We start from the raw sequence: 25550 nt of genomic DNA on the forward strand, positions 1-25550 counted from the left end.
AAGCAATAAAGTTATAATATAATATTTCACTGAGCTCCATACACTGAAATAGAAAACCCGAACAAACATTTAGATCGAAAAAGCATTGACTGTGCCGTATTTCGCATTTTTGTGAAAAGCTATGTATTTGTGAAATGTTCCTTATCGGTTGTAATAACTGTAAATGGCTAAAATACAATAATTTGAATAATAATATGGGAAAAGGATACGTTTGTAGTACTATAAATTGTAAGAAAAATAGGTTAGTGTTATCCTTCTTCCGAAAGATCCAGGAAGGTGAGTTTATAGAATATAATATATATTTTATGAAAATAACATATAAACCTTATGTATTTCATATTTCATAGTGGAAGAAAGGTGTTAATTTTTTCAAAAGAACACGATATCGAAAATAAAATACATTTTATCGTCCGCTAGGGAAAGAGTCTGTGATGAGGCGATAGTAGCGATCCTGGTGGTGAGCAACTATCTATGGATGCATATTTCAACTGTCTATGTTTGCATATTTAGTAAGCATTAAGCTTCGTGGCTGTATATAGTAGACTGTGCAAGTAGCGTGTTCCAATCTCATCCAAAACTAACATAATCCAATTTAAATCTTGCCCAAATTCAACCTCGCAAATTTCAACCACAATAACTCACAATAGGCCTGTAATAAAAACAACAACCAACTTTCTTGGCTTACAAATCGATAATATATTAAACTGGAGGAATGATATCAAAGAAATTACTTCCAAACTAAATTCAAAATGTTTTGTTATTAGATCTATGTAAGAGATAGTAAATATCAATACCTTAAAAACAATACACAGTACTTTTCATATTTCCACTCGGTAATGAGTTTTGGAATAATTTTCCAGGGAAATTCTACAGCTGATAGTAACAGTATATTCCTACTACGAGAAAAGAGTAATTAGAATAATAGTAGGTGCAAAATCTAGGAAATCGTGTGGAACTATTTAAAAAAAAACTACAAATAATGTCCATGGCTTGTCAGTATATCTTTTTTATTAATAAACTTCCTCGTGTGTAATCGTGAAAACTTTGTAACTAATTCAACAGTACATATTATAATTATGCACTTGTCAAAAAAATGATTTTTATATTCCATCGGTAAGTCTATCCTATGGATATAAAAAATCAAACTTAAAACATAAGTTTTATAGGCATGTTGTATAATGTCCGATGAGCTAAAATAGGTAGCTTATCAAGTTGCTAAGTGATTATATATTCAGATATTAGCATAACAAGTAGAATGTTTTAAAATTATTAACTTTTTCGGCATTGATGTGCCATATTCAGATCGTTAGGAGAGATGTCGACAAAGTATGAACACTTTACGAGATTCATGGTTAAACAATTGTCACATAAATAGCTAAATATGTAAATATAATTGATTATAGAAGGAGTCCATAATTATACCTATTTTTAAGAAGGGGAATAAGACTAACTGTGGTATATTTCGAGGAATATCACTTTTTCTGACGTCCTACAAAATTTTGTCCAATATTCTTTTGAGAAGATTAACTCCGTACGTAGATGAAATTATTAAGGATCATTAGTGCGGTTTTAGGCGTACTAGATCGACTATTGATCAGGTTTTTTGTATTCGACAGATATTGGATAAAAAATGAGAGTACAAGGGTACAGTACATCAGTTATTCATACATTTCAAAAAGGAATATGACTCGGTTAAGAGAGGAGTTTTATATATCATTCTTATTGAATTTGGTATTCCCAAGAAACTAGTTCGATTAATTAAAATGTGTCTTAGTGAAGCTTACAGCAGAGTCTGTATAGGCCATTTTCTATCTGAGGCTTTTCCAATTCGCTGCGGGCTAAAGCAAGGAGATGCACTATCACCTTTACTTTTTAACTTCGCTCTGGAATATGCCATTAGGAAAGTTCAGGATAACAGACAGGGTTTGGAATTGAACGGGTCACATCAGCTTCTGGTCTATGGGGATGACGTGAATATGTTAGGAGAAAATCCACAAACGATTAGGGAAAGCACGGAAATTTTACTTGAAAGAAGTAAAGCGATAGGGTTGGAAGAAAATCCCGAAAAGACAAAGTATATGATTATACAGACACACGAAAACACACCCCAACGATATTCTCAACACAGAACTCAATTTCAAAACACAGACACTCTTTGACTCTACACTACGAACGCACCCACACAGGAAACAATAGGCGCCAAGACCAACAACGACCAGTTCCGAAGATGACCGAAAATAGGTCGAAACATGTTAAAAAGGTACGTTAAAATTTAACACAAGAAAGTTCTTATCATAAATATTCCGAAGTGATACAGTGTTAAAAGTTGTGTAATCAAGATGTATATATGATTGTCTCTCGTGACCTGAATATTGTACAAAATGGAAACATACAAATTGGAGATTTATCCTTCGAAGAGGTGGAAAAATTAAAATATCTTGGAGCAACAGTAACAAATATAAATGACACTCGGGAGGAAATTAAACGTAGAATAGATATGGGAAATGCCTGTTATTATTCGGTTGAGAAGCTTTTATCATCTAGTCTGTTGTCAAAAAATCTGAAAGTCAGAAGTTATAAAACAGTTACAGGCTAATACCGGTTGTTTTGTATGGTAGTGAGACTTGGACTGTCACTTTGAGAGAGGAACAGAGTTTAAGGGTGTTTGAGAAGAAGGTTCTTAGGAAAATATTTGGGGCTGAAACGGATGAAGTTACAGGAGAATGGAGAAAGTTACACAACACACAACTGCACGCATTGTAGCCTATTCTTCACCTGACATAATTAGGAACATTAAATCCAGACGTTTGAGATGGGCAGGGCATGTAGCACGTGTGGGCGAATTCAGAAATGCATATAATGTGTTAGTTGGGAGTCCGGATGGAAAAATACCTTTAGGGAGGCCGAGACGTAGATGGGAGGATAATATTAAAATGTATTTGAGGGAGGTGGAATATGATGATAGAGACTGGATTAATATTGCATATTATAGGGACCGATGGCGGGCTTATGTGAGGGCTGCAATGAACCTGCGGGTTCCTTAAAAGCCATTTGTAAGTAATTTGTAAGTTTAATTGATTAGTGCTAATGCTTGAATAGTTTAAAATGTGACAAATTAAAATGAACAAAACACCATGAATATAAAAATGTTTGTTGCTGTAATGTTATAAGTTGATTCTTGTATCAGGTGCTAATAATGACAAACTCTTTCAGAAGGAAGGACGTTACACATTGTGTGATTCAACCAGGCCTTGTGAATTTTGTGTTGAGAGCTGCGTGGTGGTATCGTAGTGTGTAGCGGCCGGTCTGAAATACACCGCGTGCATGATCATACGCAGATTGCAATGACGACACGGCAACAGGTAGGCCTATAGGCCCTACAATAACATGTAAATGAAAGTTAAGAGGAACGAATTTTTCTGTGTGTTGTTAATGTATCATAACGACCAAGAACGTTAAGTTGCATTGTGGGAATAATGCATTATTCTAATCCTGTACAAGAATAGCCGCATTTACAAGCAGATTTGCAATATCCGAGGTGAAAGCTTCCTGGGAGGAAAGCAAGGGAGAGTGTACAATGGCCAGGTGTGCAGGTTCCTCCACACACACACAATGGCCCCCACTTCACGCGAGTTCAAACATCCAATATCCTGCACCATTAACTAAGCTAATACAGCCGAGACAGTTTCGGGTGTCCCCCTGCAGATGACACTGGTCGCCCACGTGTCTAATACGCTTATCATCTGTTTATATGGTCATTAGGGATATTCATTTGTCTAACTGAAGCCCCTGCCTCTCTGTTTACACGGGAGTATTTGGAGTTGTGAGCGTGTAGTGTGCGGGCAACGGCAACACTTGGCTTTATAGTCACCAATTTTACTTTCAATATCTTGTTCTTTCCGCTTGAGTTAAGTACGCATGCAAACTGCTTGCGACTTTTCGCTTCCATAACAAAGGAATAATGACTCTTGTATAAGTAATCTATTTCAACCTTCATATACTTACTTACTGCCTTTTAAGGAACCTGGAGGTTCATTGCCGCCCTCACATGAGCCCGCCATTGGTCCCTATCCTGAGTAAGATTAATCCAGTCTCTACCATCATATCCCACCTACCTCAAATCCATTTTAATATTATCTTCCCATCTACGTCTCGGCCTCTCCAAAGGTCTTTTTCCCTCCGGCCACAATTACAGCACTATTACCCTAGGTCTGTATAAATAAATGAATGATTGAATGAATGATTGAATGAATACATAAATAAACAAATACATACATAAATACATACATAAATAAATACATAAATAAATAAATAACTAAATAAATAAAAAATAAATAAATAAAAAATAAATAAATACATAAATAAACACATAAATAAATAAATACATAAATAAATACATAAATAAATAAATAATAAAAAATAAATAAATAAATACATAAATAAATACACAAATAAATAAAATCATAAATAAATAAATACATAAATAAATACAAAAATAAATAAATACATAAATAAATACAAAAATAAATAAATACATAAATAAATAATTACATAAATAAATACATAAATAAATAAGTAAATAAATAAATAAACACATAAATAAATACATAAATAAATACATAAATAAATAAGTAAGTAAATAAATAAATAACTAAATAAATAACTAAATAAATAAGTAAATGAATAAATAAATATATAAATACATAAATAAATAGATAAATAAATAAATAAATAAATAAATAAATAAATAATAAAAAGCTGAGAAATTCATATCGACCTATTATAAGATTGTGAACCACGAATCTAAGAAAAACAAGGTAGCATCTTGACCATGGAGGAAGACGATACAAAGTGGAAACTGCAGGGCACGAAGGAAGAATCTTAGCACTCAAGGGCGACAGGCTGCAAAACTCTGAAGACAGCGTGGCATTCTGTTAGGTAAACTTCACAGTCAAAGAAAAAAAATACGTGTCTATAGAGGTAAAGGCAATCTTCTCCTCTTCTTTCTGGCACTACAATGATACAAGGACCCTGAATCGTAAACATAATGCAGCATAAAAACCAGCAGTCAATTTTCAAACCAAAGAAAAGTTCATTATTTTCGAATGCGCACCTCCCAGTACCTTTACCTGAATGGAAAGGACCTTGTGAGCGTAGTTTCATGACTGTACGTCAAAGGAATTCTTGTCTTTTATTAGGACCCTTCACCCGATTCCCAGCTTTCCATCATCCCGCTGTCACAGACACTATGCGAGGGTCTCATTGGACACGGCCAGCTCTCTCACGCTTTGTCTCCGACATAATGCCGGTAATGCACAGATTTTCAGCTTATATTCGTCTTCAGGGTCAGTTTTAGCACCCTGCCGTCAGAGGAGTTGGTACCAACACAACATATTTTCCACTTCATTCAAGAAATTAATTCATACACAAAATGTGAGGTGATACAGTCTTCGATGATCCAGTGGTTCGCGAATCCATCCGATAGCTCACGAATTCAAATTCGGTAAATAGTGATAAGCAGGCTTCGAGACTTGGGACCCGATACAATAACTTTACTGTGCATGTACTATACGTTGTTGACTCGCTGCAGGTAGTGAAAGGTAGAGATGTGTTGAGGTAACAACGTTGCTATTTAGAATAGAGTACGGTAGTATGGGGAAACACACATATGTACATTCTGAAAGTAAATATACATTACACAATGATAATGTCAAAATAATGTGAAAAATATTTATTCTCCTATCTTTTATAAGCATTTTTGTTTAATTATACACAGTGTTAATGGTGGAAATAAACATGTAGCAATTTTAATTTCTTCATTTATCCTATTGGTCGTCTTTAGGAAGTGCAGTTACAGCACCGAATTCCAATGTACTACAAGATACATTTTCATTGTCTCAAAAGTAAATCTTTTTCGTTTATCTGCCAAACACAGTTTGTACTGTGAAAAGCTGCGCTCTACGTCACATGATGTGATAGAAGCAAAACGAAGAAACCTAACATCATTGCAGTCTCTAAGAGACAGTCCTTTATTCTCGGGTGACTCTATGTCCACTAATTTGCTGTTTATATTACACAATGTTCCATATCCGTTATTTTTACATAAAATTGATTTCCACTTCTATTTTACACGTTCAGTAACCGGTGTACTTGGTGTCTCATTAAATCTCTGTGTCATTCCCTCAACTAATTTGAGGGCTTCCGGCATATCTTGCTCTGTCTTTTCTAACCGTGTAATAGTTTCAGACACAGTTTGAAAATAGGTTTGTATGAAAACCAAATTATTCGTCAGAATCTTCAAATCCAGAGCGTTTTCCTTTGCGTATTTGTTGGCATTCATTCTACAGTACCCCCGCCCACTGTACGCTTTACCACTATATTCAGTACGCCGTTATGCGGATTTCCCACTGAATTGCTCTATTGGGTCCGAAGTCTCGAAGCCTGGTGATAAGAATCCTTAGTATAGATCTCCTTTGGAAGGGTAGCAAAGTTGAGGAACTCGGCACCGAAGATTAAAGTAGATATATTAAAGTATTCTTTCTCAGACTTACACATGTATATTTTTAAGGGATGCCGATGATTGAAATTTCTGTTTTCCACATTTTTCAAGCTACGGCCTTGATTTTTTGTACACATAATCACGATGTGATAGATAATGATGTGGTGAAGTTTCATTTATGTGAGTAAATTAGTTTCTGAGTTATTAACAAAAATACTCTGAAAAATTAGCATATTTCAAAATGAAATGTGTCTCTCAATTTTTTAGTAAAATATTTGACATTTTTTCGCAAGACCAGTGGCATAATTAGAAAAAAAATATCAGTCATCAGTTTTCCTGTATCGTCACTACAAAAGGGGGAACAATTTTTATAACCACTGCATATCTAAAAATGAAAATTTTCCATTGCCACTTTAAATATTTAATTTTTTATTTCGAAAAGTATTAATTCAATCATAAAACCGTATGAGCTATTTTATTAACCACAGTATACAGTACATGCAGTAAAAATTCCATGTTCCTAGCATCAAAATTGTAAGAGCCTTTACATTTCGAACTTTACGAAATGTGCTGAAAAAAAATTGAGAAAACAGTTGTAAAATTTACATAGAATTGAAGTTTAAGGGTGCAGCATTTATGTATTACGTAAATTTTATGTTTTCGAGCGCCGCAGAGCATTGAAACTTGCTGATTAATTTTTTTTACAAAAAAAAAAAAAGAAAGAAAATGCGACTTTTGACTGAAAATAACTAAAATTTCAACCGTCACCCCCTTAAGATAAACATGTAGTCTACATGTAATACATATTTTAATACATTTTCTTATGGTTTAGGATATATTAGGGTGACCAGACGTCCTCTTTTGTGCGGACATGTCCTCCTTTTTAGACCTTTGTCCGGGGTCCAGGCAGATTTTTTAAATATCAAGAAATGTCCTCCTTTTCGTAACTTGTATGCCTGATATTTTGAAATTATCTGATTTAAAGTCTTTTACAACTAATTTGCCTGTAGGTGGCAGCAGCATCGATGGATACTCTTTGCCAACGATCCTAGATCTCTTGCTCTTCCTTGTTATGGTCGTTGTTCACAGATTGCTAGTAAATTGAGAGATCGAGGTGGGAATGTAAGACCATCGTATCGCACTCATCGGACGAATCGCACGGATCGGAAAAAGACTATCTTTGTTGTAATTGTTATGTAACCGCGTTCACTACATCGTATCGCACGCATAGGCTCTCGGCAAATCCGTCCACGTTTCTCGGATGAGCAACTTTTCCGATGCGTGAGATCATGGCCTTCTTTAATAAATCAATTTTAATTGGTCAACTGTTACTACTGTATTATGTTGTGCCATGTTCAGTTTCGCGCCAAATTCGCAGTCGGAAAACTTATTTCGCGTGCGATCATGGCCTTCTTTAATAAATCAATTTTAATTGGTCAACTGTTACTATTATGTTGTGCCATGTTCAGTTTCGCGCCAAAATGGCAGACGGAAAACTTATTTCGCGTGCGATCATGGCCTTCTTTAATAAATCAATTTTAATTGGTCAACTGTTACTATTATGTTGTGCCATGTTCAGTTTCGCGCCAAAATGGCAGACGGAAAACTTATTTCGCGTGCGATCATGGCCTTCTTTAATAAATCAATTTTAATTGGTCAACTGTTACTATTATGTTGTGCCATGTTCAGTTTCGCGCCAAAATGGTAGACGGAAAACTTATTTCGCGTGCGATCATGGCCTTCTTTAATAAATCAATTTTAATTGGTCAACTGTTACTATTATGTTGTGCCATGTTCAGTTTCGCGCCAAATTCGCAGTCGGAAAACTTATTTCGCGTGCGATCATGGCCTTCTTTAATAAATCAATTTTAATTGGTCAACTGTTACTATTATGTTGTGCCATGTTCAGTTTCGCGCCAAAATGGTAGACGGAAAACTTATTTCGCGTGCGATCATGGCCTTCTTTAATAAATCAATTTTAATTGGTCAACTGTTACTATTATGTTGTGCCATGTTCAGTTTCGCGCCAAATTCGCAGTCGGAAAACTTATTTCGCGTGCGATCATGGCCTTATTTAATAAATCAATTTTAATTGGTCAACTGTTACTATTATGTTGTGCCATGTTCAGTTTCGCGCCAAAATGGCAGACGGAAAACTTATTTCGGTTGTACAAAATTGCGAAGAATTAAATAATTTGAGGCATTCCCATTACAGTAATCAAGTCGTTTCTTACATATACAGTATATTACGTAACCGATAGCTCTTTTGTTTCTTCCTCTTCAATTAAGACGTATGAATCAATTACAAATTCTTATTCGCTAACACTCATAATTAATACACCTGACCTCAAACTCCTCTGTTTTCAGCAATGTCAATATCGTACGACGTCATGTCTTAAACAGCTGATAGGGAATTCGATGAGGCGATGAGGTAGAGCCGTTACAGTGAACGCACTGCATTTAAAATATCCGTTGCGTGCGATTCGTACGAGGAGTGCGATACGATGTAGTGAACGCTTACCTTAAATAGATATTTTCTGTCCTCTTTATTAATTATAGTTCCCTTGACTTTCATATTTATGTAGCTAACTGTAAGATCATTATTATTAAGTATTATCATAATTATTTTGTAATAAAATAGATATTAACATACTTTTAAGTATGATATAAGCCTAAATCTGTACTGTAAATATTTTCTAATAAAATAGATATTGACGTAAATTAAAGTATAATATAGGCCTAAGCCTAAATGTAAGTACATATTTTCTGTCCTCTTTTTTTTGGAACAATGTCCTCCTTTTTTAAGCTTTGTGTCCTCTTTTTTATCGATGTGAATATGGTCACCCTAGAACAGAGTTTTTCAAACTTTTTTGAAGTGGGGACCACTTTTTTAAGTCGGAACAGTTCCGCGGACTACCTACTCTTGTTCCCTTTCAAAGCAAATTTATCATTTTTGTAGCATATTTTAATACCAGTATACTTATATTTTTAAATAGTATTAATTAAGTATAATACTTTCGTAATTATATTTTTTGTAGCCAATCACAAGTAACTTATAACAAATTCTGTGCATTGTTGATTCATCGCTTGCCTTTAGCAGTTAGTTGTTTGAAATCCTTCTTATGTGGTACGCGCTAGTAGTTGTCCATGTCTCTGTTAAATAGTGCCCATTATAAATAATGGAAAACTGGCTTTGATCTGGATCTTTGAAAAGAAAGGGACATGATGATACGCTTCATTTAGGCAGTGCTAATAGTTCAGAAGCTGTGTGTGAAGAAATATATTAATTATAGTGCCATTAAAGAAATATCTAGTCCTATTAGAAGCTATTCAAAGAAAAAAATACTTTCGTAAATATGACAAGAGTTATTTGTAACTTGGATTTACTTGGTGTGGCAATGAGAATGAACCAAAACCTCGGTGCGTTGTTTGTTACGAAGTGCTTTCAAACGACTATATGAAACCCGCGAAATGGAAACAGCACTTACGAAACACGCAAGTGTAAAAAGTAAACATGTCGGATTTTAGAATAGGCGGAGTCCAAAATTTTTTATATCGTCATCTAGAAAAACAAATAAAAAAATAATGCAGAAACATGCCCGATTTTCAACAAGTAAAGATGCAATTTGGCACGATGTACAGTATGTGCCCATTTCAATGTGCAGACTGGGTGTCGGAAAAACTATTAAGAAAGTCATCAATACATGAAAAGGTTCGGTACTTTGGTCATTTGTTATGAATTCGGTTTGTCCCTGGCTGGGTTTTAGGCTCTGCACCAGATATGCAGGGAAAAGATAGCGAGAAACGCCACGTTCGTAGTGCTTTAAATCACTCTTTTGTTGTTGAGAGTAGAGTGGGAAGTGGGTAGACGGGTAGGGTAAGAAATTTCATAAAATATTAGTACTGGGAGAAAAAGTGAAAGGCGATTGCCATGTGTAATTTCCAAATTCTGAGATTTTCACCTATAGTGTAATACGCAATTCGTTTGAATTTTATTTTTTCTTGTGTCTTTTTTGAAGGACCACAAGGACAGAACTCGAGGACCACAGGTGATCCGCGGACCATAGTTTGAGAAACGCTGCCCTAGAATATATAATATTTCGCTAATAAACCGTGCTGACATCGTGTGTCTACTATGACTATTCATCAATCAATATTTCTCTCATCGTCACGAAACATTTTCCTTATTCTTTGTGTAAAGTGGAGAAAGTCTTCGTTTATCACAAACTGCTCGGTGCTCAAAGTTATACTGGCAGCGAGGAAATCATTACACCTTCAAATAATGTCACGTAAGATTTTAAAGTCCTATTTATAACTTAATGCGACAGCAAAATGGTGATATTTTTTTATTTATTGTTGGATACAATACCAACACTTGTGATGAGTACAAAAATATATATCACCACACACAGCGGTGACATTGGGAGCCTTGTGAAGGCTCTCCTCGAATGTGCTGTGGGAACATATGAGAAAAGGTCAGCCTAAACGACTTCTCACACGGGACAGACACAGGACTCTGTTTACACGCCCGGTGCTACCGAAAGTGGGTCATATAGTTTTAATTGCCTTATGTGGAGACAGTGTATCAGAGCAGATCCGAGTCGCCGGACTACACGTAAATAATAAGCAAAAAATAACTCTTTCCAATTTTTAAACGAAATATGCCGGCCTTTGTATACGCAGTAGCTAAGGAAAAGCCTTAAGGGAGGAGATTGGTGAAATTCTAACTTCTGTAGTTTTCAGCTAGTTGGTTCACTTTTAGCACACATATAGATGCTGCAAATTTTCATGCATGTCACCCAGATTTTTTTCTGAGTTACGCTCCTTTTATAAAACAATTGCGGCATATTTTCAAAATCTATCTTCTCATACATGACGTCGTACAAAATTTTGTCCAAAATCCTTTTGAGAAGATTAACTCCGTACGTAGATGAAATTATTGGGGATCATCAGTGCGGTTTTCGGCGTAATAGATCGACTATTGATCAGATTTTTTGTATTCGACAGATAATGGAGAAAAAATGGGAGTATAAGGGTACAGTACATCAGTTATTCATAGACTTCAAAAAGGCATATGACTCGGTTAAGAGGGAAGTATTATATGATATTCTTATTGAATTTGGTATTCCCAAGAAATTAGTTCGATTAATTAAAATGTGTCTCAGTCAAACATACAGCAGAGTCCGTATAGGTCAGTTCTATCTGATGCTTTTCCAATTCACTACGGACTAAAGCAGGGAAATGCACTATCACCTTTACTTTTTAACTTCGCTTTAGAATATGCCATTAGGAAAGTTCAGGATAACAGGCAGGGTTTGGAATTGAACGGGTTACATCAGCTTCTTGTCTATGCGGATGACGTGAATATGTTAGGAGAAAATACACAAACGATTAGGGAAAACACGGAAATTTTACTTGAAGCAAGTAAAGCCATCGGTTTGGAAGTAAATCCCGAAAAGACAAAGTATATGATTATGTCTCGTGACCAGAATATTGTACGAAATGGAAATATAAAAATTGGAGATTTATCCTTCGAAGAGGTGGGAAAATTCAAATATCTTGGAGCAACAGTAACAAATATAAATGACACTCGAGAGGAAATTAAACGCAGAATAAATATGGGAAATGCATGTTAGACTATTATTCGCTTGAGAAGCTTTTATCATCCAGTCTGCTGTCCAAAAATCTGAAAGTTAGAATTTATAAAACAGTTATATTACCGGTTCTTCTGTACGGTTGTGAAACTTGGACTCTCACTCTGAGAGAGGAACATAGGTTAAGGGTGTTTGAGAATAAGGTGCTTAGGAAAATATTTGGGGCTATGCGGGATGAAGTTACAGGAGAATGGAGAAAGTTACACAACGCAGAACTGCACGCATTGTATTCTTCACCTGACATAATTAGGAACATTAAATCCAGATGTTTGAGATGGGGAGGGCATGTAGCACGTATGGGCGAATCCAGAAATGCATATAGAGTGTTAGTTGGAAGACCGGAGGGAAAAAGACCTTTAGGGAGGCCGAGACGTAGATGGGAGGATAATATTAAAATGGATTTGAGGGAGGTGAAATATGATGATAGAGACTGGATTAATCTTGCACAGGATAGGGGCCGATGGCGGGCTTATGTGAGGGCGGCAATGAATCTTCGGGTTCCTTAAAAGCCATTTGTAAGTAAGTAAATAAATAATCTTCTCATACAAATTTTAACCCTTAGCTTGGCAAAGCTTCATTTCTCACACTAGTTTATTAAACCTTGTCGGACCGTAAAGAAAACAACTATCGCAATGTCCATATTTTTATATGTTGTAGTATTGTGAAATTTTAATTTTCCTACCATTTTTTTTTTATTGTTCTATTAAAATTATAGCATTAACCTGTTGTATCCTATAGCATAAATTTTATCAATTTAAGGGTTAAGTATATAGTCTGAAAAAAAATATAGTATCTTTGATATACTGTACCTAGAAAAGCACTAAGCATCTACATTTTAGAAATATGTCCTTAGAATAGAGAAAAAGTTATTTTTTTTTTTAATTTTATAATACCTATTGTTATACAAATTATTTTTTAATTTAAAAAGTAATTAACATATAAAAAATCTAATATTCCAATTTGTTAACCATACTTTACAGAACATGCAGAAAAAGTTTCAGCTTGACAGCCTGAAAATTGTAGAAGCCTTAAAATTTTGAATATATAACTTAGAAAGGAGCAAAAAATTTAATTTGAGAAAAATCACTTTGAAAGTGTACATGCTAGGCATTATAAAGCTCAGAGATTTAAATATGGAGTAATTAATGACAGTTCCAAGCGTCATAGGGGGCTGAAACTTTGCAGACTCATACATTGGGGTCTATAGATTAATTCTATGCAATAAAATGAAAAACAAAATTTTGACCAAAAACAGCCAAAATTTCACTCACCTCCTCCCTTATGTTTGCATTGCAAAACTACGTTCGTAGGATCCATTCCTGTTCGAGTGCAAGAATGTTTGTGCGTTGTCTGTGTAAGAAGAATATTATGTGTTTTGTTTGATGTCAAAGCATCTTATGGAACAGCCCCAGAGTAAATGTTTAAGATATGCAATGCAAAAGTGCAACAAAGAAATAAAAAGGGGTGGAGGCGAAGTGCATTATAATGCCAGGCAGAGTATTATCTCATGCCTCCATGTTAAATATAGAATCACTGCTCTCAACCAGATACCTAGCTGCTGAAACGTTAGCCCTGTGAACTACTGGGTGTTCAGTTCAAAATGTGTCATGGCTCGCTGTATGCCGTCATGTGGCTAGCCGATGAGCCTAGAGAATTCAATCTTCCTACACTTCCGCAGAGACGTATTACCTATATGCTAGAGAAGTTGCCTAGCAAGTACGGCGTTCACTCTGAAGAGTACTTACCGATACGCACGGTAACGCCGGATAGTGGCAGGAATGTGAACTGTTTGGAAACACGTACTGAGGTGAATTTTTTTTCTTACTGTCTTACTGTTATGGGGAGAGGGTTAAGACGATTACTTACGTATTTGTTGACATTAACTTCGACGCTCAACATGGACACGGAGCATTTGATTTGTGTTGTGGAATGTTGCCGTACGCAATCGATGATAACAAATACCCTGCGTACCGACTTGCCCGCGCAAAACACAGTTCGAAAGAGGTTATGGTAGCACACAGACCGTACAGACCGCCATCTGTTGCTACGACGTTCAAGTTATACCGTACACGTTCTCAAGTTCAAATTGAACGCCTTGATTAATAGGCAACTTCTCTGACATAAAAGCTGAAACTCGCTTCAAATCGCTGACTCACAACAGTGACGTCATGACACACTTTGAAATGAACACCCAGTAGTAGGCTAGTACATTTATTTCCCCTGTTAAAAATTTATCTTAAGAAATAATTTTCTAGTTCTTTGGCTATATGCCTATTGTGTTAAACATATACAGAGCAGTCCGAATTCTAAACGTATAACAGACAGTAGTGTTCACAATTTACAATAATTATATCTGATTTTATATTGTGAGCATACGGAAGAGCCTGAAGAGAAACATCCGGATCGATAGCGAAGCCAATTACTCCCGAAGAAAGGCAATGAAGAACGTGAATGTCAATACATTTATAAATATAAGCTAAGAAAAGTGGGTGGGAAACATTTGGAGGATAGATAATATTAGGTCCATAGCACATTCAATTTAGGTCTTATTCCGACATTTGTCTCAGCGTCCTGGGGAAACTATGGAAAACCAAGGGCAGGATGAGTTAACGAAAACCAATGAACCAATATTTAACCCTCCTCCCCACGGTCAAGTCTCAGCGCTATTATTTTTAATTTTCTATTAAACTCTACAGATTTTGAAAAAAAAAAAAATGGGGTGAATCTAATGTTTTCGGATGGAAGAAAGAGATTTAGTCAAGTTTCGACTTTCGAAAAACTCATTTATCTAGGAGAAACATTTACAACTAAAAAAAAATTCGAAACAGTATTATAGGATTGAATATGCTTAACCCCTGGACCGTATATCTCGCGCCGCGATTTTCATCCGAAATTCGACTATGAAGAAAGAAAGCAGTAGCAGTTACCCCGAAAACATGGAGGACTTTAACACCGCAGCCAAATAGATACAGAGTTTCATCTTGATGATTTTGATTTAGTATTATAATATTTGGAAATAACATATCAAAATATAAACATTTTATGCCCTTAGTTCGCCTTTTACCGACATATTGTGAATACTCCAGGTATGTATTGCAGAATTTATGAGAATTAAGTTTTCTGTGTTTTGTGTTTAATGTTAAAAAAAGAATATCATTTTGTAATTTTGTTTTAAAGATGTAAAATAAAAAAAGAAAGATTTTTCGTCTTTTTTTTCTATGCTGATTCTGAATTTGTATCTAATTCGTCTTATATTAATTTTTAATCCTGATGATTTTGATTTAATATTAGGCTACAATCTTTGGAAGAAAATAAAAATACATAAGAAAATAGCAAAATATAAAATTTTCTACCCTTTACTAATTGATGTATGGTCGGTCTTCCAGGTACTAAAGATTAATAGTGAATCCTATTCGAAGTAATTATGGAGACATTGTGGTTCTGATAAGCCAGTGATATATGTGGACGAACGTTTTCGCTCGCCAGTCAGGATACATTTACAACTTTTACCCCAACACAAAAATAGCAAACCTCTGGTTTAATAAACAATTAATGCATAAGTGCAATTATTCGTGTTACATATACATTAGCTTGTTTTTTTAGTTGGTTATTTAATGACGCTGTATCAACTACGAGGTTATTTAGCGTCGATGAGATTGGTGATAGTGAGATGGTATTTGGAGAGTTGAGGCCGTGGATTCGCCGTAGATTACCTGGCATTCACCTTACGGTTGGAGAAACCCTCGGAAAAAACCCAACCAGGTAATCAGCCCAAGCGGGAATCGAACCCGCGCCCGTACGCAAATTCAGACAGGAAGGCAAGCGCATTAACGGACTGAGTCACGCCGGTGGCTCATTAATTTGTTAATTACTAGCATGATTATAAATGGCAGTAGGTCTTGAAGATGCTCAATTTTCGAGCGAAAACGTTCGTCCACATAATATAAAGTTTAATAAAACTCTCTTAAAATAGATACATTTTTGACGGAACTTTCAATGAGGCCTATAGGCCTATATTAATATCTATTCCAGGTGTAAAATACCCTCTATGGATTGAAACAATATTTTTAGGGAAGTCAACCTGATTCGGACATCTGGCCTTCTTGTTCACAATTTGGTGACATAGATAGGTAGGCAGATAGATGGATAGACAGGCAGCTCTGATCTGTTGTCCGTTTTCATCCCCTTCGAATATCTGATTTACTTTTCTGGACTTAAGCTTGTGCAGGCCTTTTCATTTATACATATTATCTTCTAAAGATTGCTCTTCTAACAAAGTAGATTAAAAATAATAAACATGACTATAAAACACAAAAATAAAGTTCTACGACTTGATTGTGATACTCATAATGCTGTCTCATAGCGAAACCAGAGTGCCAACACAAAAACAAGAAACAAATAAAATAAATTGTAAAACGTTTCATGGGATTGTACAGAATAAAGAAGCAAAGACACAAAACAGAACTGAAAACATAAGTATCATTATAATCTATTTTTTCAGTTTTATGGTTGGTGGGCTCAAACTATCTTTTTGATAGTTTTTTAAGATATATTTTCCTTTACTTTGCTTATTCCGTCCCCTCACTTGTAAGACTCTGAAATGTTACAAGAAATTAAAAATTCTGTCCGTATTATCATTACGACGCAGAATTACCGCTTATGACAGTACAAGGCAAAACAAGACAAGGCAAGGGATACATAACTAGATTCTATCGAAGAAGCATGAATCTCTTTTACCTTGCTGCGATTGTAATTTTAGTTAGTTGAATTTTGGCAAACACGCAACATTTTGGGCTACAGCGACAATATTATATATATATATATATATATATATATATATATATATATATATACAGGGTGTTTCCGAGGTGGTGTTACAAACTTTCAGGGATGATGGCGGACACATGTATCAATTTGAGATCAGGAACCATAGTCCGGAAATGACTGAGTCGAAAGTTACAAGCAAAAATAGTTGTGTGGAAATGGAATTGTAATTTGGCACTACGTGCCCTCCTTCCCTTAAGTTTTGGAACAGTCGTGGAAAAATGATATCGGCCGGATGTCTCCCACGTGGGTACTTGTCCCGATACAATCTGTGAGCTTGTCTACTGTTCCCATTGGCTCATCCGTATTCGAAAATCAGGTCTGCTTATTCCGCTCTCGTGTACTCCTCCATTTCACTAGGACTGATCGACTGGACACTGCAACTTGTACACATACACTGATATCTACAGACGTGCATATCAGGACCGACAATGTCTGTTACACATTACGCTAACTGCATTGCTTTAATGTAGTTTCCTGTCCCCATCCCTCAGACAGCGCACTGAATGGAATACTGTAAGTAGACAACGTAAACAACGTGAAATGAATACAGTATGTGTGAGATATACAGATAAATACACATAAATAAGGTGTACAAAAGAATAAAATTATTTAATTTCCACAGAACTATTTTTGCTTGTAACTTTCGACTCGGTCATTTCCGGACCAGGGTTCCTTATCTCAAATTGATACATGTGCCCTTCGCATCATCCCTGAAAGTTTGTAACACCACCTCGGAAACACTCTGTATATAACTATATATATATATATATATATACATACACATATATATATATATACATACATACACACACATATATATACATAACTGAAGGAATCTTTTACAAAAGTAAAATATACGTTTAAGACTATATTGTTTAGCTTCGTTTTTAGTAGATATGATATCATTTCGAAATTGTCTGTTGGAAATGATAGACTTTGCAAAAGGCTCTTTGCGTGCAATAAAAGGTTAATTTTTTTACGTAATTCAGACAAAAGAAAATAATGGATACCCCGTAATCAACAAGCGAAACGTGCTGTTTGACCAAATCATTACGCGCATAATAATATGCTGCTTGTTTGGTGAAATTTCTATAATGACGTACTTAGCTTCGAATTTATTCAAAATGATTGGATCCTCGATGCTGAACTTCATTTTCAAGAATGGAATGCCGTATACGACATTTTGCTTAATCGCTATCCATAGGTATTCAACCGAATACGGATTTTTCATCAGCAAGACATCGCTTCAGCTCATCGATCACGTTTGATACATGCCAAGTTTCAAAAACTGAAAGACAATGAAGTTTTACAGAAAACAACTTAATTTCCAGACACCTTCGCTTCCTACTTACTTACTGGCTTTTAAGGAACCCGGAGGTTCATTGCCGCCCTCACATAAGCCCGCCATTGGTCCCTATCCTGAGCAAGATTAATCCAGTCTCTACCATCATATCCCACCTCCCTCAAATCCATTTTAATATTATCTTCCCACCTACGTCTCGGCCTCCCTAAAGGTCTTTTCCCCTCCGGCCTCCCAACTAACACTCTATATGCATTTCTGGATTCGCCCATGCGTGCTACATGTCCTGCCCATCTCAAACGTCTGGATTTAATGTTCCTAATTATGTAAAGTGAAGAATACAATGCATGCAGCTCTGCGTTGTGTAACTTTCTCCATTCTCCTGTAACTTCATCCCTCTTAGCCCCAAATATTTTCCTAAGAACCTTATTCTCAAACACCCTTAATCTCTGTTCCTCTCTCAAAGTGAGAGTCCAAGTTTCACAACCATACAGAACAACCGGTAATATAACTGTTTTATAAATTCTCACTTTCAGATTTTTTGACAGAAGACTAGATGACAAAAGCTTCTCAACCGAATAATAACACGCATTTCCCATATTTACTCTGAGTTTAATTTCCTCCCGAGTGTCATTTATATTTGTTACTGTTGCTCCAAGATATTTGAATTTTTCCACCTCTTCGAAAGATAAATCTCCAATTTTTATATTTCCATTTCGTACAATATTCTGGTCACGAGACAGAATCATATACATAGTCTTTTCGGGATTTACTTCCAACCCTATCGCTTTACTTGCTTCAACTAGAATTTCCGTGTTTTCCCTAATCGTTTGTGGATTTTCCCCTAGCATATTCACGTCATCCGCATAGACAAGAAGCTGGTGTAACCCATTCAACTCCAAACCGTGTCTATTATCCTGAACTTTCCTAATGGTATATTCTAGAGCGAAGTTAAAAAGTAAAGGTGATAGCGCATCTCCCTGCTTTAGCCCGCAGTTAATTGGAAAAGCATCAGATAGAAACTGGCCTGTACGGACTCTGCTTTAAATTTCACTAAGACACATTTGAATTAATCGAACTAGTTTCTTGGGAATACCAAATTCAATAAGAATATTATATAAAACTTCTTTCTTAACCGAGTCATACGCCTTTTTGAAATCTATGAATAACTGATGTTCTGTACCCTTATACTCCTACTACTGTTAATTACTTTCGATGGCTCATTTTCTGCGTGAAAGGAATTTCAATAATGTTGATGAGGTCCAAACGGCATTACGGTGTCGCTACCAAATGAAAATGCCAGCATAAATGTAACATAATATCATGGAGATGTAAGAGATTTTGCTTTGAAGAACGACCTACGTTTTTCGCTTTGATTTTAAGTAGCCTAAATAATATACTTATTTCTAAAATATTTTGAATCATCAGAGTGCGGAACAAGAAAAAATCTTCAGCTTGTGCCAGATACGAAAAAAAAAAAAAAAAAAACCTTATAACCGTTAAGCTGTCACATTTGTATACCAGTGTGCTCTGAAATAAAGAGAAAGACATCTCTCCTCGTTTCTCTGGACACTGTATGTTTACAAACGGATCTGTTATGCTAAGTATAAAGAAAACTTGACAGCTTCTTGAAGTAGGGCTACAGCACCTGGCGACAGCGAAGTTTATGCAAGTAAAAATGTGCTAAGATTTTGGGAGGATAAAGTAGGCTACGTCAGATCAATTGGAATGATATAGTAGGATATATTAAAGGAATACGAATTTGCCTATCTTGACAATGTTATGTCGTACGTAAGGAACTTTTTCTCGAAAACTGTTGAAGGTAGGCAGCTCATGTACAGTAGTGGAAAAAAATAAAACCTGACCGACCCTTGTAGCTGATTTCAGAGCCTTGTTCACTCCAGAGCACGATAGACTGGTAACTAAGACTTTCGTGCTTCGAATCCTGCCTGGGAAGGAAACTTTTTTTTGTTCCTTATTCAAATTTATTCCCAATACTTTTCGATTGCAGCGATATTTTACTACTTAATTAACTTATTATTCCCAGAACATGAATTTTACCAGCAATCGAAAAGTATAGGGAATAAATTTGAATAAGAAACAAAAAAAGTCTTGAGTTACCAGTCTATCGTGCTCTGGAGTGAACAAGGCTCTGAAATCAGCTACAAGAGTCGGACCGGTTTTTTTTGCCACTACTGTACATATAACTTGACTTTATGCTGAAATAATAATCTTTCTTTAAATTAGGCCTATTTCCTCGCTGCGAAATTTTCCCCCCATTCGTATATATTTTTTCAACGTTCTACAGTACATTACCTCCTATATTCATATTTTCATATTCATGTTAATCATCATCATACGGCTTTCAGGTAGTGCTTTCCCTCACATTTCTACACTTACATTCAATCACATATTCTAATATATTTCTTCTATCGTCTAAGGTAGGTATCTCGAAGTTCGTCACGTCTCCTAAGTTCACCACTATTAAACAAAGAATAACCCCGTGAAATTAATGACATCACTTACTGTTCACCCTGCATATTTTAATAATAGTTGCGGTGGGTCCTACGAATAATTTTTTAATGCATGAAATAAATTTTAGGCCACCGGCGTGGCTCAGTCGGTTAAGGTTCTTGCCTCCCGGTCTGAAGTTGCGCTCGGGCGCGGGTTCGATCCCCGCTTGGGCTGATTACCTGGTTGGGTTTTTTTCCGAGGTTTTCCCCAACCGTAATGTGAATGCCAGGTAATCTATGGCCAAATACCATCTCGCTATCACCAATCTCATCGACGCTAAATAACCTTGTATTTGATACAGCGTCGTTAAATAACTAACTAAAAAAATATAAAAAAAATGTTCTCCTTTTAATTTGTGAAACGCCTTACTAAATGCCAGATGAGTTTGGAAATTTAATTCCCGTGTTATACTTTAGAAATTAATTAATTATATTACAATATTTCGTGATATACAGCCATGGCCCGCTCATGGAATTCGCTGCCGCTGGAAATCAGGGGTAGTCTTAGTCCTCAGTTGTTTAAAATTAGGTTGTTTAGAAGTATTTTAAATGCACAGAATTAGTTTTTTTAGGTATAATTTTTATTTATTATTATTATTATTATTATTATTATTATTATTATTATTATTATTTTACGCAATCATTACTTTATTTTTCCATTAACACTAATATCTAGGTAATTGTCATTGCCTTAATGTAACACGTGCTGTGCTGATCATACTAATTGGTACTATTCCTTTAGTTGTGAGATTATATTCATATGTAACAATTCTTTTTTTTTTAGTTAATACTTGTATACTAGAATGTATTTTCCTGTTTGTGATTATATATTCAGTCTATTTTTTATTATATATATTTTTATTATTATTATTTTAAAGTTAATACTGATTGTGTATATGTATTCAATCTCTCTTTTTTACTTTATTATGTTTATTATTATTTTTAAGTTAATATTTGTATACCGATATGTATTTTTCTGTATGTGATTTGATTATGGTTGAGTGGAAGAGAAGGCCTGATGGCCTTAACTCTGCTGGGGAAAATAAAACTATTATATATACCGTATATATATATATATATATATATATATATATATATATATATATATTTGTGATTATCATTCTGTGGTCATGTCAAGAGACAAATTCTGACTTCATATATCCACACATTTCTCACCACATTCACCTTATAGGGGCGTCATAAGGGCCCCATGTCAGAACAATATCGGCTAGAAATTCGTCCCCATAAAAGTACAAGTACTTGGGGCTGAGGCCTTGGTTCCAGACATTTGCTCGAGTGAGCGTGTATACACAAGCTGGATCCTTTTATGTGAGGTCCGCCGCTTCAGCTGGCAGCTCAGCCAATAAGTGAAGTGGTGAGACTGCCCTATGTCACTTCAGGGGGGCCCTGCAGGAAGGCGGGACGTGAGACGGGGGTAGAAGAATGGGCTGGTAATTGGCCCCCTGGTGATAGAGTACCCAGAGGTCCTAACACCGCTCCATATAAAACTACTATAACATAACACAGATACAACGTGTGCACGTTACAGTGAGGTATACACCGTGTTCGCTACAATATGTTTCTTCAAGGAATGCGTATTACAGTTATCATATATATTTATAATAGATTTATTAAATCTACATACTGACACTTCAACAACAAAACTTCATAACACAATCTCAAGGGAAAAAATGGAACTCTCTGCATCATAATCCACAGTTAATTCCCGATTTACCACGAAAATCGTCTGTAGCTGCATTTAGATTGGCAACAGCCATGATTGTTTGGCCAAACATCTGCATACAATTGGAATATATCAGTCCCCTACCTGCCCATTGTGCAACAGAAACCAAGAAATGGATTCGAAACACCTCAAAATCTGTGCTTCAGTGGCTGACCGTGATAATATCTTCGAAAAATATTGGAGTGCAAGAGGTCAAATGTCTTTATTGTCAAACGCCTGGCATCAGAAAACAACAACATATATTTATAATTTTTTCTGCGATAGTGCGTGAAGTAGGAACATTAAATCAGATCTTTCATTGCAAACCCAACTTTCACCATTCTTTCCTCTTTGTCTCCGCGTATGATCCATATATCTGAATGTCGTCTTTTATCTCTTCTCCCGTTCACCATTCCTTCCAGTGCATTCTTCAATAGGCAATTTCTTCTCAGCAAGTGACCCAACCAATTCCTTTTCCTCTTCCTGATCAGTTTCAGCGTCATTCTTTCTTCACCCACTCTTTCCAATATAGCCTCATTTCTTATTCTGTCTGTCCATTTCACACTCTCCATTCTTCTCCATATCCACATTTCAAATGCTTCTATTCGCTTCTCTTCACTTTGTCATAATATCACCAGAATTATTAAAATTTTAATATCAAACACCGGTACGGATAAAAACGTAATTAAGGAAATGTATCAGATTAATATGATAAGAGTTTATGGACTTCAGAGCGAGCAATACAAGAAAAGAATTTGTTGAAAGAGATTATTTAAAATTATTACTTGGGGGGGACAAACAATTCTGTCAACCTTAGGAACAGAAGTTTTGAAACTACACTTATAGTTGACACCCCATGTCAGCTTTTGACAGAACTTCCTATTGGCAGTAGATTTAAATGCCAGGTTCTTGTACCGTTTCTGGAATAATATAAACAAAAAACTCATTTAAATGTGAATTTTTTCATTTCACCAAAAACTGACACATTGTGTAATACACTGGAACATCTGTGAAAGTAAGAGTACCAATGGCTGATACCCCTGTGGCAGGTTATTCTAACTTCATTTATAAACAAATCAGGTTCTTACTGTCTTGTGCATACAATTTTGCATATTCAATGTTAATAACAACTTAAAATTCCACATAAAATTGACATTTATTATTAAAATACTTATATGTGTATGCTTACTCCTTTGCTTAACAATAAAGGGGTATTCCATGCAAAATACTACAACAGTCTACTGTTTGCAGCATCCATCTTGTTAACTTCAGGTGTATTGCCAGAAGAATACTGTAAAATGCTGCCAAGATAACAGGAAGTTGAAACATGTTCAGAAATTCTGTTTCTGACTACATGTAATCTTATTTATGACATATTGAAAATGAAAGTGTCAGGCTTTGGGTCGGTGTCAGCTTTAGGTGTAGTTACCTTACTACCTGAAATGTAAAAAATCTAACTTTCGGGAAATGGCAAAAAAAAAAAACAAACAAAAAATGGGCATTTTTTAAATACTAGCTAGAAATCTTTGCTGGCAGTGGTCTCGGAAAACATTCCACAATGAGCAGTGAAAATATTGTAATTCTAGGTAATGTAGTTCTAGAGAAAACTAACTTTCTTTTCAACAGTGATTAATCATAAAATTGCCCTGCGAACTATAGGTACCATGTGTCCCTAAAATAATAAAAACAGATTAAAAACAGTTGGAAGATGGGGTCGAAATATATATAACTGAAGACCAACCATACCCATTTTACGTGTTGAAAAAATTGTTTTAAAACCATTTTTACTACACATACATTTTTATACATACACGTTAGAATCCATTTAACTTTCGTTTTATGAACATAAATATTAAAATTGTATATTCTTGTTTTACGGTATAATTTATATGTTACCTTTCGTAAATTATAAGAAGAACAGCTTAAATTTTCATCTACACAAAATTCAGGTGGCACATCAATTAAAACATCGCGATATTCTCAACCGAAAGGCGTTTTGTGAGTTTTTAAATCTCATGAATGTAGTCAAATGTCTCACGAAATACAATTCCATCTCAGTGGTAGTTACTTAAAGTAGCCTACGTCATTTCCAAGAAATAAATGACAGACTATATACTTTATGACCTTACGTATGTCATTTCGAAAAAAAATAAATTCTTGAATAAATAATCTCTGCCGAACGTCCTGTAAGGATATTAAGAGTTAAGTTCCCCCCCCCCTTTTTGTTTATAGAAATATTGCTATCCTTGATATGGATGAAACGAAACTTACATTGGCCTAATGATTATAATAGCCACAAATGTTTAGCTGCCTTTATGACACATAATGGTTGCATTCTGATACCTACTACAGGCTGGGTCTTGCCCATAATGTATATAATCTTATGCGTTCATATGCCCCACACATCTCCCGAATTCAATGGACTATTTCCACGGCGATACGAGGGGATAATGTTCCACGAGTCTAATGATGTTGCCCTGAGATGGCTAATGGGACCCCCCGCCTCTCTGTGTGCCACTTATCATTCAGGACATTACAATCAATGGCACTTGATCGAGAGGGCGACGAGCTCGTGTTCGGTTACCACTAGAGACGCTCGACACCGGGAAATGTTCGGAAGAAAGTCATGACTTTCCAGATATTAAAAATACTCCCATTTGTTATTGACATCAGACGTCTTACCAGCGATTGTCACAAGGGAAATAGGACTTTTAGGCCCTGTTTCTTCAACTTTTGTTAAAATGTACCTAACATAACGTTAATTAACTGTAAGTTAAAAGTATGAATTTCTGTTAAAAATATTGCGTTCCTTCAACTTTACATTTCACATTTTAACATTCTGTTTGTTAACTCTCTGTTAGGACCAGAGATTCTAGAGTTTAACCATAACCTATAACCAAGTATAGGCTCAATTCTGTTTTCTGAACTCTGACAATAATTGCGATTCTCGCTTGTTTCCGTTGTTGGATTCAGAGAGGATAGAAGTCTTTTTATTCTCTCAGGTTTGATTCCTGCTTCTTTCCTCGTCTGTATC

This window comes from Periplaneta americana, chromosome 1 (genome assembly GCF_040183065.1).
Source record: "Periplaneta americana isolate PAMFEO1 chromosome 1, P.americana_PAMFEO1_priV1, whole genome shotgun sequence".
In the NCBI taxonomy this organism is placed as follows: Eukaryota; Metazoa; Arthropoda; class Insecta; order Blattodea; family Blattidae; genus Periplaneta; species Periplaneta americana.